This window comes from Myiozetetes cayanensis, unplaced genomic scaffold (genome assembly GCF_022539395.1).
Source record: "Myiozetetes cayanensis isolate MyiCay16 unplaced genomic scaffold, myiCay2020 scf2-11, whole genome shotgun sequence".
NCBI lineage: Eukaryota > Metazoa > Chordata > Aves > Passeriformes > Tyrannidae > Myiozetetes > Myiozetetes cayanensis.
Window position 1 is genome coordinate 91,844,567 of NW_026087411.1, and position 15,935 is coordinate 91,860,501.

General features: G+C 34.1%; 1 protein-coding gene across 1 annotated transcript in view; it reads right to left on the reverse strand.

Annotated features, from left to right (window-relative positions):
* Window positions 1-3,788: 3,788 nt before the first annotated feature.
* MCPH1 (microcephalin 1) overlaps window positions 3,789-15,935 on the reverse strand; it is a 41,409-nt gene continuing 29,262 nt past the window's right edge. Inside the window, exon 10 of the transcript XR_007629010.1 lies at window positions 3,789-3,958. The gene's annotated coding sequence lies outside the window, so the exon portion shown is untranslated. The remainder of the gene's footprint in view (window positions 3,959-15,935) is intronic.

Sequence of the window (15,935 nt, forward strand, 5' to 3'; positions counted from 1 at the left end):
AGAAAACATGTCTCATGAGGAACAGCTGAGGGAGCTGGGTTTGTTTAGTCTTGAGAAGAGGAGGCTCGGGGTGGATCTCATCACTCTCTACAGCTACCTGAACAGAGGTTGTAGCGAGGTGGGGGTTGGTCTCTCCTCCTGTGCCTGCAGTGAGAGAAATTGAGGAAATGATCTTAAACTGAGACAGGGGAGATTCAGATTAGAGGTTAGGAAAAAATTTTCACTGTTAGGGTGGTCAGGCATTGGAATAGGTTGCCCTGGGAGGAGGTGATGGAATCACCATCCCTGCATGTGTTTAAGAGGCATCTGCATCTGGCACTGACTGATGTGGTTTAGGGGTTACAGTGGCAGTGCTGGGTTTATGGTTGGACTGGATGATCTTGCAGGTCTCTGTCAACCTTGATGATTCCATGATTCTATCTTGAAAGCAGTAAACGATTTTGAGAAAGATGGAAGAAAACTCTCCATTTTATACTGACAGTCATTAAAGCTGCTGTCAGAGAACACCACCACTGAAAATGTGTCATCACTACTAAAGTATAGCAGATACAAAAAATATTTCTAATATTACTTCATGAAATCCAAAGAATATAAATTAACAGTCATTGTCTGAAGACTTGCAAAAATAGTGTACTTAAAATTACTGGTTAATATTTTATTGTTTTTTCATAGTAAACTTGTAAGGATATATGTATCCCAAACTAAAAAAAAATATGTCATAAAATTGCTTTCATGAATTCCTAAGAAATGTCTTAGAGAGCAAACAGTAAAGCAGGTAGCAAGGAAGCTATGCATACCAAGAAGCACACAACACATGAAGAGAGACCTAGAGAGATGGCATTTTTCAGCCTAGAGAGAGAAGGGTAAGCAGACACCTTACTGCTGTCTAGAACTGCCTGATCGAGGACACAGAGATGACAGAGGCAGACCCTTCTCGGAGGTGCACCACAGTGAGACAAGGGACAGGGACAAAATACAGCAAACACACGTTGGAATTGGAGAATGTAAATTTTCTTTCTAATTCATTCACTCATTACTACGAGGGTGGACTGGATGAGTCCCTTGGAGCAGAGTGTTGAACTAGGCAATGTGCAGAGGTCCCTGCTAATTTAAAATATTTTATGATCCTGAGAAATCTAATAGGGATGCTGAGTATACATTACTGCATTTCCTGCTTTCCTGCATTTAATTAGACAACTAAAGAAAATGCTCCCAATTTGTGACACTAAGCATATCCACGTCAATAATCTAGAGTAAGAAAAAAAAAAGCCAACAAAACCAAACAAACAACTCCCCAAAAAGCTTCTTGAAAACCACGATGGAATCTGGCACAGTATGAATGTTCAACCTGGCAGAAGAAAATAGTACTAACTTCTGGTTGACATTAACTTTATTTATTTTGGTAAGAAAACACTGTATGACAAAAATAATTTAATATTGCATGGCTAGTTTTTCTTGTTGAAAACAAGTCTTTATAAAGCTTAAGACTTTTTGATGACTATTCTGGGAAAGTGATCAAAAATATTGATGTAGATACTAAATAGATAATTGTTTAATGAGACTTTCATTTTGGGAGGAGTTTATCCACATGAATGTGAAATTTTAGAGTGAATATGTTTTTAAATGACATTTTCTCTAAAGAAGATTGCATGACAATCACCATGGTGCAAACACCAAGTCAAGTGAGAGGAGGACATTTCAAGAAGGCATGAAATAACAGCAAACAGAACGCTTCAACAACAGCTTTGGGCTTGGTACCAAAAATTAAAAAACCAGCAAGGTAACCCTTACTTTTAATTCCTTCCTGTAATCAAATAAACAGTGTATAAAACTAGAATGCACTTCAATGTTCTCTAAATACTTCTTATGGAGCAGGAAAACAATAAGAAAAGAAAGGAAATATAAAAAAGGAAAGAAAGGGAATATAAACACCATTCATGCTCAAATAATAATCATATCTTTAAAAAAAGTAAGATGCCTGTTACAGTAAGAGAGTGATTAAAGAAGGGAATGATTGGAATGGTGATGGAAATATCGCCTTGGACACCAACTTTGTTTCTCTGCAGGAGAGAAGTGATTCAGGTTCTCAGTAGAACCATAACCTCCCTCAATTTTATATTATCTCCATTTCTCAAACCCTCTTTACTTCTGCTTTAGGAATAAAAACTCTAAATGGAATCTGAAAAACAACCCCGAGAGGAATCACTTCCAAAGAATGCTATTGTTACTGATAGCATACTTTGTTATTAAACAAGGTAGTCTGAAAAAGACACAGAAAACTCAAAACAGTCTGAAATACAGTGTAATTTTTTCATAGAAATAAGGGGAAAAATGCCACATGCTTCTTATTTATTTTTCATATTAAATTTGACCATTCCTAATGTGTTTCCTATATAAAAAACATTACCTTTGTCCTTTTAGAAGAAACTAGAAAATTATAATGGATGATTAATTTCTTCAAGCTTATTTCAGAATAACTGTTACGGTTTCCCTACACTTTGAAAACATGACTTATAATCATGAAGTAAAGACTTCATGTTGAATATGCAACTTTACATAAATTGTAAGTTTAAAAAGAATTTTAAAAATAAGCTCTTAACACTTAATAAAATAAGAGTAAAAATAAAGTTCAAACTCCATTAACTGTTCATTCTTCAAAGTCTGTATGAAACTTTGAGAAACAAATAGCAGATGGTAACATATTTAACTAGCTGGTACAATATAAGAGAAATGGGGAAACCTTTCTTGGAATGATTGACTAGTAACTAGCTAGAATTCTACTTGATTTATTTAAAAAATAAAATTACTGTTTAATCAATTAGAACATATGAAGTGCAGATACTCGCAGGTCTGCACAGGTACACAGTGCCCCCATATGCACACTTTTGCATTTGTTCCTGATTCAGTATTTGAGAATGATCATTAGAGGCAGTTCTAGAAGGCCACAGTAATTTTCCATTTTCCAAGAAATTTCTGGACCAAAAAAATTGAGTCCATGACCTGCAAATCTTTCCATTTGGCAATAGCATGCCTCTCCATTTTATATACAAGCACAGGTAGAAATAAAATTAAAGTACATCTATACTTCAATAAGATCTTGGCTTATTCATATGTTAATTGGTGGATCAATTTTTTGCATTTTCCACGAATACCAGAGTTTTTGCACACACTTCAAAAAGTAGTGGGAAAAGGAGAAGATAACTCCTTACAGTATTTGCTTTAAAAAATACTTTTTTTCTAGTAGGCTTTCTTGTTCACAAAACCTGTTTAGAGGGCCAGTCATTTCCCAGATAAACAAAAGAAGGTTCAGAAGCTTAAAGGACCATTAAACTTGCAGGAGCTGCAGGAAAGCTGGATGAAAGCTCATATGGTTCCTCTGAAATCCAATGGCCTAGTTCCAAAGACCACAGAACCTAGAATTAAATAGGTAGTAAGTAGAACTCTTATAGTTTCTAAAAAAATAAACTCTTTGAATGTGTAATTAGAAGTGACAGTGTTGTTGCAACAGTTGTTGAAAAATCACACAATCAGAAAAGATACAAATTTTACAACTGATACAAACCATTAAAACACCAGTCATATTTCTGTGCATAGCTACATTAAAATTTAAAACCTTGTGATGATATTAGAAAAGTCAACTTATTTTCATCACAATACATAGAATTAGAACAAAGATTCCAAAAGGGAAGTCATACTATATCAGTTCTGTTCTCTTGGTTCAGTTAATCATTGAACTTCATGAGGTTTCTGTTGGCTCGTTTCTCCAGCCTCTCAAGGTCCCTCTGAACAAGAACACCCATCTGGTGTGTGAAACACTCCTCCACAGTTTTCTAACATCTGCAAACTTGCTGAGGGTGCACTCTTCCCGATCATCCAGATTGTAAATGAAGATGTTAAACAATGGTGACAAGGATTATGCAATTATTGCATAGAATACACATTACATATGTAAATCAGCCTGCAAAGAAGAAAAACTTAATTTCATTTTCTTTGGTCCCCTCCTCTGTCAGTGTCCCCCTCCCCTTCCTAGAGCACAAAAAAAAGTGCAGAATATTGACTCTCTTGAAAATACATAATCTTTTGTGTTCAACTGAGCTCTGAAACACTGGATCAATATGATCCTTGGAGATTAGCAATCCTAGCACTTTGGACTACTTTCAGACTTTTGTTCCCATCAGCGCCATCACGGTTAGCCCAAAAAACCTACTTAAAATGGTGGTATTTTTAATTTCTGAAAGACGTTAATTTTTTTTTTTTTAAAACTTTCCCAAAACTACTTCATCCAGCATTTTTTCCACACTGATTTTCTAAACCATTCTTCAAAACAATTTACCATAACTTGCAGTTGGTAGACTATAATATTAAAAGCCCCCAGTCAATGTTTAGGTACTATCCCTCAACTGGTAAAAGCATCGTCTTAATGGGAAAATGTAAAAGAGTGAAGTTTCTACATTGGCTCTGCCCTTGAGTCATATAAAGGACATTTTGCTACTAATTTGTAGATAGTCTAAATTTAGAAGCACATTCTGATGGAAGACAAGATTATTTTCCTCATTGGTTTCATCAGTGGTGAGCCATAAAGCTTCTTATATAGGTAAAAGACTGGTAAGTTCTTTGCCAATTTTGTCCACTCATTCCATTCAACAACTTTTCCCTTTTAAAGATATTTAAGCTTCCAGTAGTTGCCATCAAGCACTTCTTAAATACAAGTCAAAGCAACAAATGCTGCTTACTAGTACCTACCCTGCTCTCCTAGAGCAACAGATAGTATTAAGGGAACAAGAAGCATACATATACCCCCAAAATGGGATATATGGAATTTATCAGAGAGTAAATCACTGTTTTAGATTAATTCTACCTCTGTCACATTTTCCCTAAATAGCTCTGTAACCATTTTAAATAGATGATGTCTGTTTCTTACTGTTAGCACAGCCAGGCACCATTAAACTGTCATTATTCACCTTAGAACAAGCTGAATTTCATCAGTGCATGAAATTATTCCCACGCTTGATTCACAGTAACTGAAACACTCTGTTGTTTGTTTTTTTTTCTTTTGGAAGATGCCATACAAATCCATATATTATTAATTTTAATTATAAAACATTACCTCATAAAATTTGGGAGCAAGTCTGCGAGCTCTTCCACTTGGATAAAAACTGGCATTACAGATATTGACCACGATAAAGTTATCCTCTACAATGATAAAGCTCACTAATGAAAAATTTTAAGCTGAACAGAGTGATTGTAAACTAGCAATGTAAACCTTATAAAACGGCCTAACTGTATATAGGAAAATAAGTAAGTTTCTATAAAGGGCTCTCTTGCCTCAAATCTATTGCTACACAAAGTAAAATTTCAAAAATTTTCAATAAAAAAATTATTTTCTAAATTAAGTTCTACAGTTTTCAGTCAAAAGCAGCATATGCCTCACAACTTTCAGGGAAACTAGCAAGCTTTAATGTGAACTGCTACAAAAGCTGGTGCTTTGTGTGATGTGACAAGTTGTGTTTGACTTGTGAGGGGAGGTATCCAATTTTGCAGGCGACTGCAAGTGAACAGTGATTTGTTGCAGGTAATAAAAAACAGCATATCTTCAAACTTATTGCTGAACTTGATTACAAAATTCCAAAAAATATTATGTTTTCTTTAAGAAGATGTACAACCAAATATTTGAAAATGCAAGACATATACAAGAAGAGAAAATAATTTCTACAGTCATTATACCATACCAAACACAAAAATAAGAGTTAAGCACAATAATAAATCAATGACATTTAACAAATAATCAAAACTCAATAACGCATTGCTGCGTTCAGCTAAGTATAGTAACTTCTTAAAAACACACAGACTGCAACGTAGGATTGTAAATTATAAATTCCTTTTAGTAATTTAAAGTAAGAATATTGAACTCTGTGAGCTTTATACTTATAGTTGTATGTATTTATTGAAAATAAAAAAAAATATTGAAAATAAAAAAACTTGTTAATCCAAGCCATTTCTCTTTTAAATCCAGCATAAAACAACTTTAACAGAACTGAGAAAATTGTAACTTCTAACACAATTCATAGAGACGTGCTACACAAAAATAAATTCTTCATAAATAATCTTCAGCAGGAACAGATGTACCATGCTGTGTAACGTGTACATCATGTCCTTATAGTATCAAAATTATGTTTGTACCAAAAGTTGCTGGACAATGACCCAAACAGATTAAAACATAAACCCAAAAGATTAGTTATGATTAAGTAATCCCTTTCCATTTTCCAGGCCAATTCTACAGCAACAGATCTATCAATCCTTGTAGTATTTACAGAATTTTGTTTAGAAATGAATTGTGCTTGTCTTAACAAAAGATGGATTAATGCTTGTCTATCATGGTTCTGGAATTGAGTACAAAGGCATGGTATCTACGTTCCTAGATAAAAAGAAAATCGGATACTGAGTTCATGAACAGGTCCTGGAGTAAATAATTAGGTCAACACTCACTAAAACATTCAGTTTTCATGAAAACAAAGACAAGAGCTTTCCATTGCAAACTACTGAAAGTTTGTTTCTGCCTTTGACGAATTTTCAACCAGTATACTTTCACAGCAACACTAAAAAAAAATGCTTGAAATTCATATAGGACAAAAACAAGTTATGATTTTGCAATATTATTCTGAGTTGAAATACTTCAGAATATAAACATTTTTCTATTGAGAAGAAAGAGCTATCTAGAAGTTTTCAAATGTGTAGTTACAGAAGATTTAACTTGTAAGGATAAAGCAGTACTGCATGGATCAAGTAGGAATGCTGGATATAGGAGTATCAGAAGTTAGGAAAATACAGCTGATAACATTGAGATATTAAGAATATATCAGATTCCAGTAGAATACAGTCTTCCTGATCGTGGAGGACCCATGTCAGGAGAAAACAGGAGGGAAGAAGAGAGTGAGAAAAGCATAGTTTTTCTGTGGAGTTCTTACAACCTTAAAGAATGTTTTCCTTTGGCGTTGGACTCTAGAATCAAGTTGATCAATCTGTTACTTCATCCTCAAGTATGGGTTATTTCAACTAATTCAGTAGCAGGTAATCTGTACGGCATGGAGCTCCAACAAGTGTTCTGCAGGTTATACAGCTAAAAGTTCAGCCTTGGTGCCAGTTTTCCTCTGCACATCCATATCAGCTATGTTCTTTTATCATACAGGGGAAGGTATGCCAGACATCAAGTTCTCAAGGATCTGAAAACACACTGTTTGAGTAGTCATTATTTATGGTCTCTTACCCCATCCAGATAGCACACTGAATGATCATATGGTATTTGTACTCAAATAATTCATCTTGGAATATATAAATTGAGGCTATGAAGATTAAATGTCTGATGGCAAATTTGGTATTTCTCCAACATCCATCTTTAAAAATACAATTTTAAGTTTTTCTCAGAAGAAAAAAAATATTTCAGCCTAAATTATCTCCACGTTACAAGTCAAAAGGCACAGGTAAATAACTTCTCAAAACATTGAGAGACATCTTACAAAAGACAATCATCATAGGTCAAAAGTAGTACCTTGTTTAAAAAGTGTAACTAATTTCTCCAGATTGCTTGATTATTTTAATTATCCAATTTGAACTATTTTACCAATGAAAGTACTTTTGATAGCATTGATTACATTTAAGTGATTCAATAATGTAGCATCAATAAAAGGAGAAGATTATTTTGCTTAAATGAAGTTCTCCTAACTAATTTGCTACTGAATTCCTCATGATGGCTTCAGCTTTCTCTTCTCTACTTTCCAGTTAACCAATTTGGGTTAAAAGATGGCAAAATTATGCCAGTGACACAATCAGGAATAAGACAAAAAAGCTCTTACATTATAAGGTTCGTTGATTTAACCAGGTTAAGATGTATTTTTTTTAATAAATTCAAAGCACTAATTTATTTCAGTGAAAGAGATTACTTAATTACTTGAGGGAATAAGTCTGCAAGGTAGACCATGAGATAGGAAGACAAAATTTAGGGCTACTACTGATCAGTATATTCTGTGAAAAGCATGGGTAGATGGCTTCACCATGGATTTGTTCACTGAAGTTCAGAGTGTACAATGGGCAGTGAAATTTCAGGACAGCAATTGTCAGAATACTGATTATCCAAATACTGCCTTATGTACAAAGACAGGAAGCTATTTTGTACTGGTTACATCTTTACTGCCTTAGGAGTTATTTGACGCTTTTTTCCAAGATAAAATGTAGCTTTCATATGTGACTACCCTGTTATGAAAAAATAGCTTATAGAATTATGTTTGACTTGTTAAATGCTCCATACAAAGCCCAGTGTGGGATCGATATTTCAGTGTATTTAATTCATAGATGCAAAAAATCATATAGTAGCTGAGGTTAGAAAGGACCTTTGGAGATTTTCTCTTCCAGACCCCCTGCTCAAATGTGTTTTTCTTAATGCAGTCAAGCTTAATGAAGCTATTAGTCTTTTTTTTTTTTTTTTTGCCACAAAGGCACATTACTGAACCCTTAAGGTGACCAAAGTTGCAAATCCTCTATTCCAAGGGAAATTAATCACCAAAACTTTATGAAAACCCTGAAGGATACCCCAGCAACTTCATATATATATATATCACACAAGACAAGCTTCACACTATTAAGTGTCAGACATCTCAGAAACAAAAAGGCAACACAAGTTCATTTTCAAGCCAACAATTATATTTTCAAGTATTTATAAGAAAAAGGAAACCAAGAAATTGAAAGTTATTCAACAAACCTTTTCTGTATAAGATGAAGAGCTATTTCCATACAAATTCCAACAGCTATGTTTCATAGTTCCAGAAATAGTTCCATTATCACAGTAAGCAACTGAGATGGCTTAAGCCTGGGCTGACAGGTAAGCTCCCCACCCAGTCTATATATATATGTGTGTATATATATAATATAGTTTTATATTTTTCCTACTTTCAGCAAAGGACCTAACAATTCCCCTTCATTTTTACCAAATGCTGAACAAGATGCATGTTTCAGAACAGAACAGAAATACATTAAATCAGGATATAAAAAATTCAATCCAAATACTGTGAGTTAGCTAATGTGGAGCAGAGATGGTTTATTTAGCCTTTAATCTGTCCAAAAATTACACATAGGACATGAGTTTCTCATCCAGGAGATAAAAGTTCAGGCCTTCCTAAAATACATAATGAGGTACAATACAGAAATAATTTGGTAGATTAAGCACTGAAAGACTGTAACTCACAGTAACAGAGAGCTTCATACAGACAAATTTCATATAATTGAATTAATTCTAGGTAAGCCTGAATATCTGAACATTGCACCACTGCATGTAACATAGACCCAATGGTTTCAGCTATATAAAATAAGTCTAATTTATTGTGTAGTAGAATTAAAAAGCATTTCTTACTTATTCATAAGAAACAATCCAACACCCATAAGCAATTCTCAGCATAACATTCAAGGTACAATGAGGATCCCCAGTAACTACATGACTTCTTGTTTCCCATACATCATTTGAGAACAAAAGTCTCCAAGCTGTTTTCATCACCTGAATTACTATATTACTTCCTAAAAAGAAGAAAAGGGAAAAAAGGACCCCAAAAAACATTGAGTGGATTTACAGAATTATAAAAGCGTAAAACAAATTAACTCAAACTCATATCTCTCCTCGTTAATAATTTCTTGTCCCTTTCTCACTAAGCCTCTACACACTTGGTAGCCCTGAATACATTAGCCTCTCAACAGAGTCCAAACAGACCTTTTTCTGTTATCACAGAGTCATATCTACTTGCACTTCAAAGCCCTTTTGTCCCTCATATCTATCTCGTCTGTTTAAATAAAAGCTTTTGAGTGCAGAACTATCTAATATGTTGTTTGTGTACAATGCCCAGAACAACAGCACCTAATTCTTGGTTGCATTTAGACACAGTACTCTTTACAGGTTTTTATTAGGAGGCATGAGATTTTCAGCATCTGAATAAAATGTTGCATCTAAATTTAGAGAGAAATCTTAAAGTTCTGTCTGACTTGTTACCTATACATTCGAGCAAATGTTTCAATTAAAAATTCACTTATCCTTAAATACAATTAAAATTATATATAAATTCCAGAATACTAATTTGAGGTCTCTACATAGCTACGCTGAAGCACATAAATACATCACTGTGAAAACAGGAAGATCTTGGTATCACTAAAGAAAAGCTGTTGTGCGAGAACAATTTATTGCTCTTACTAATGATTATTTTTACAACTATAAATGATCATTAAAGATCCATAAATGAAAGCCTAGTTCTGGTGGCCTCTCTGTTTCCCCCACTGACTTTGAAAATCCAGGGCATTTGACACAAGTTAAAGCAATTAAGCACAATCCTGAACACAGTCACATCTATCACACTGGTGACCTTTCCAGGTAAAACATTTAAGTTAATCACTGATGCTCAGAGCTCAAGCGCACTCAGAGTGTCTCCAGAAGCCTCTGGGGTTACTTCATTCTCACTACATTTAACTCCATAGAAAGGAAATCTGTTACAAACTCCCAAAATAACCCAGCTAAAAAAACCCCCTACTTAGCAGAATTCCAACAAAACTGCAAAAACTTCTTCATAGAGATTGGAGTAATCTATTTTTCAAGAAGTTTAAAACAAATAAATTAATAGTAAAAACAGTGCAGCAAACTGATTTCACACAAGTCAAAAGGTAAACGTTGAGATACTTAAAAAAATCAAACAACTGACCACTCTAGTGTGAATTCTGGCCTTGGCTATATGGCTTTGATTGTTACTAGAATATTTACTATTCCCTTCACATTTTGTGAGCTTTAAGTTGACATAGCCTACAAGTGAATGTATTTCCATGCTCTACCTGAACCTTTCCTTAGTTCTTTCGCATGTCTACACAAAATTCCTTATAATGAGAGGAAAAATTCTTGTACAAGACTTGAATCTAAGATATCTTAGAAAACTCACCAGTTTATACTTGAGTCAACTGCAAAAACTGATGGATGAAAATTTACAGCAAAACTTCATTGCATTTGTAAATCAGAAAAATAGGTATCTGCTGGCTGTGAATCAGTGAGCAGCATTTAATATCATCTCAAAACCCAATGCCATGAAACCACTGAACTCATGCATCTTAAAATGTAAATTATAATGTACCACTTTTGAGGATGTAGCTACTGGGTAGTAAAATTGGCTTTTGACCACTGGGTTGGATTTTGGAGGACTATTTTCTGTCCTTTAGTTCCTTCAGAAGCAGTCCCTTTCCTTTCACCCATTTAAAAGCTGATGCATGCCTACAACTGTAGTCAGTCAAAAGAACAGTTTCGACAAAAAGGTTCTGAAGAAAAGCAATTGTTATCACCAGACATTTTAATTTAATGAAATAGTAATTGGCTAGGGGAAAAGTCAATATACAAGCAACATAAAAGAAATAAAAAATAATGACCTCTTTAAGAAAAATTAAATTTTCCCCAGCTCTGCCAGGATTTGTTCTCCTCTTTTAGGCAGAACACAGCCTCTGTTTGCCCCTGCTATTGCACTGCAGATGTGATCTGTACCTCCTCCACAGTGATCCTGAATTGCACAACTTACAAAGTTCATTTTATAAGCTTGGCATTACCAGCATCCAGTCACATTAAGTACAAGAAAAATATTAATTCCATTTTATGTTTCTGACATATATATTTGTTAATAGCAATTGACAACCATTTACATAAAACTTCTGAAAGAGTAGCCACTAAATGCTGTTTCTGAGCACTTATTTCTATGTAACTGTCAAGATTTAAGTACATCAAACCTGAAACAGATTTGTGGATAGTAAAAATATCTTGAGTTTTCAAAATGAATTAAAAAACTGTAAGCAAGTGTAGTCTAAAATATGGAATTGTGTTTTTATTGGATGTTCTTTATGCTGTAAGACCTTTAAGAGAATGATAAGAGCATGCCAGAAAATTATTAACTCTCTCCCAAAATATGCAGTGGCAGCTGCTTCAAATGTTTTGAAACTAAGTGGCTAAAAAGCCTACAACTGATATTTACTCTGCAACTATTTGTATGAAAGAAAACATTTTAAGCTTATGTTTTAGATTGTGATTTTTTAAATAGAAATAATTAAAATGTATGGGGAAAACCTAAGTCTTGGGCTGAACTATTTACTACGTACAACTACTATTTCCATTTTCTTCAGAAAAATTCAAAACTTGCTTAAAATTTCAGTTTTATTGCTCTGAAGCTCTGCTGAGCTCACCTATGAAACTACTTCAGTCTGCACCATAGCAACAGAAACATACACAGGGCAAATAGCAGTGACATATCACGTGTGTATGAATTTCTAGCCAGAATACAGAATGAAATAAAGTGCACAGCCCAAAAATTTTGTAACCAACACAATAAGATTATCCACATTCAAATTGAAACCGTGTGCTGAATGAAGAGTCAGAATGCTCAATAATTAGAAGATACCAGTCATAATCAGTATCTTTGTTGGCTAGAGATGTGAGAGAGACAAGAAAAAAATCAAAAATATGAAAAAAATTCCCCTTTGAAAAAAAATTTCAACTAAAAGGACTAAACCACTCCATAATTATAGTATTACCTGGAGAAGAGACTGCAAATTAACACATATACTAGAAATATTAAACTTTGAGAACAATGAAGGAAACCATTTCCACCATGTCTTGTTTCAAAGCATCTGATATAGCAGAAGACAGTAGTGTAAGCTTTCATTAGCAAAAACAAAAAGGATTTCCAGTCTGAGATGCCACAGAAAAAAGGCCAGTATTTGTCTTCTGCCCTCTCTTTCTGATTAGATGGAAAGGAAAAGGCAGCTTACCTACAACACAGAAAACCTGTAATTTAAAATTCCAGTTTCTTCCAAAAAAAGGCACAGATTAGCTCAGATGCCACAGAAACAAGAGCATATTTATTGAAAAATATAATTTTTATGACTTTATTTTTATAGTATAGTGGGGTTTTTTGGCATAACTTCAGTATTTTATGTTTAGGTTAAGTAAATATTCCTTCACTCTTCAGTATTTTCTAGTAAATAGAAGTTGTCCAAGTAATGTAACACACAAGGGATACTCAAAGAGTACAGCAATCCTCAAACTAGCAACTCTGAAACACTTTAAAAAGCACCCCTGCCTTCCTCTGCAATGCCATCCATAGCTTATATACAAAGCAGGAGTGTTTGCCCCATATGGACTATTAAAAAAAAGTTTTTAAGAATTAGTATTATAGAAGTCAGAAAGAAGGGAGTTCATCAGCAATGACCAACATGGCCTCCAACATGCACAAAGGTAGCACAGAACATGAATTTTAGCAGCATCAGAGAATACATAATTAAACAGAACATTGTCATCAAAAAATGCATGTAAGAAGAGCTTTTGAAAACCTTTGCTAAGAATTACTTGTAGCTACATAAACATAGACAAACACTTTAATTTTGTAGAAAAAAGTAGATCAATGAAATTTTACACAATTATTTCAAAAGTCCTAACCTTCAAACTCCATTTATGAACGTAAATTATTTCTCCAGATAACTAATGGTCCCTAAGAAAAAACAATTCCCACTTCTGCACCACAATATATTACCACAACCCAAGTGGTAAACTCCCAAAGTTTCCTGTGAGTAATGTACTGAGCTGAGACCATAAAAATATTTTGAATTGCTGGTACAGGTCAAAAAAAGAATTGAGGGCAACTCATTTTACCCAGTAATGAATCAAAAAACAGATGAGAGAACATACTCTAATGCAACTCCATCTGACATCTCTTATCAGTACAGAACTGTTCTCTATTGAGCAATCAAGTAATTTGTCACATTTAAGAATGGAGTTGGAATTACCTGTGTAGACTATTAGACTTACAGAATGTAGACTAATAATGTGCACCATGACTGTTCATTATATGAACATTCTTTGCATAAATAGAACACAATTTAGATACCACTGACAAGGCAGATATTAAAGATTATATAAGGAGTAATTTCAACATAGACATAGTAATTTCATTTTGTGGGTACGTAAATTTGAAAACCACAAACTCCATCTATTTAAGTCTTCAGAAGTAACATAATGCAGCATATTCAATATTTTTTTAAGTCATGATAAACATGTAAGATCTACAAACTTCAGAACTGAAAACGTAAACAATGTCAAAATGTAAACCCAATCAATAATAGAATGGAATAAAACTTCAAAAGACAAAAGGATGCAACATTTACACTGAAATATCTGAGAGAAATTCAATGCAGTATTTTTGGAAATGTAAGTTTCTGAATTCTAACTTGTTGCCAGCAATACTTACTGCTGATATCTTACTCTACTACTAGCCTGACAGTTGAAGAGAGGATAAAGTGAGCTTATCTGTAATCAAATTTTGTTCTGTTCTTAGCCAAAAGACTTTCTGCTGCATTATTTTCCAGCTCCAAACAAGCAGTCGCATTCAATTACTCTTGCAAGTTCCAACTCAACTCTGTGCTGGAGTTTTATACACAAAGAGTTTGTGCAAAAATAACAAAAATGCAGCAATATATATTAGATATGACTGTCATAACATTAATATAATTAGTATTAAGTTACATAAACTCAAAATTTAAGAATAAAAACTCAAAAAAGACATCTAGTAAGAAATTAAATAATGGTTCTTGTGGTGAAAGGACTGCAATATTAGACACAGTAGTGCACAGGTTAGGTCAGATGATTGAAATCAGACATGGGGTCACATTATACAATTATGAGGACATACTTCATACTGTCAATACATATTGTGGGATCTGCAAAAAATCATGAACAATAAAGGATTCTGGGATGTGACAGCCTGGGAAGGCAAAAAACAAGGCTTAAAGGCAAGGTTTTGCTTTGCTCTGTCCAATCTTTCTGCGTGGAAAAACTCATCTAAAAGTCAAATATGTATGTTTCAGCATGGTCATGTTGTTCCCCTTAAGTATCTAAAGCGAAGGCTTGCTGCTATCTAAATTAAGCTCTTTTAGTCAAAGTCTAGAGTTAAATCTGAAAAAGGAATTCCACTAGGTTCCTGGGGCTCCTTGCGTAGCATTAGCTCCAAAGCTAGATCCTGGTGTGTTGGAATGTGCAAAAAAATATCCTTCCCTACAATTTTTATACATGTTATGGAAGTTATTACTAATCATTACTACTACTTTTGCCAAAACGCGGGTTAAAAAAAGTGCATTAATATAAACCAGGAGTAGAGCAGCTTGAAATCCTACAGCTGCTTCTTCAGCTTTAGAGCAGAAATGTTTGTCAACAGTTTCTTAATACCTTGTCTATAGGTAAGTGAAAATACTGGATCCACACAAATGAAGAAACCTGCAGCCTGTCCTGACCTTACCCTGCAAAGTCAGCTTTTGAGCTGTGGTTTTTATGCTACAACACATACACAAGATGGTACAGGGAGTATTCTGAACAAATGTCCTTTCAGTGCACTTAAAAGTTATTCAAAGACTTCAGAATGCAGAAGAACGTACACAAAACATAGAAATTGTAATAAATTTAGTTTCTTCCAAAGTGTTATTTCATTTGCATTCAGAACTGCATATTTTTGCAAGTTAGAGGTCATTCGCTAAACAGACAATATTTTGTTTTATTGCTTCAGTGAGACAAGCAGTTCCCTTTAATTACAATTACCAAGTGGAAAACTTGGCCAAAATATGTTCTCATTTTCAGTTCTACATTTTTCAAGTTAATTGCTTCCCTCCCTGCTATGCAATTTTTCTTCTGTACTCTCTGTGTCTGTTTTATTTTTTATGTTGCTTTTATTGCAAAAAACCCCAACCAAACCAAACAAAAACAACAAAAAAAATTGAGTTAGCAGTTTCTTTTCTGACCAGCAAAAAGACATCTGCTGAGCATTACTGTGAGTTCTAATGCATGTTTGTAGCAGGATTATTATTAATAAAACACTGGAAAAGGTGGTATTAAGTTA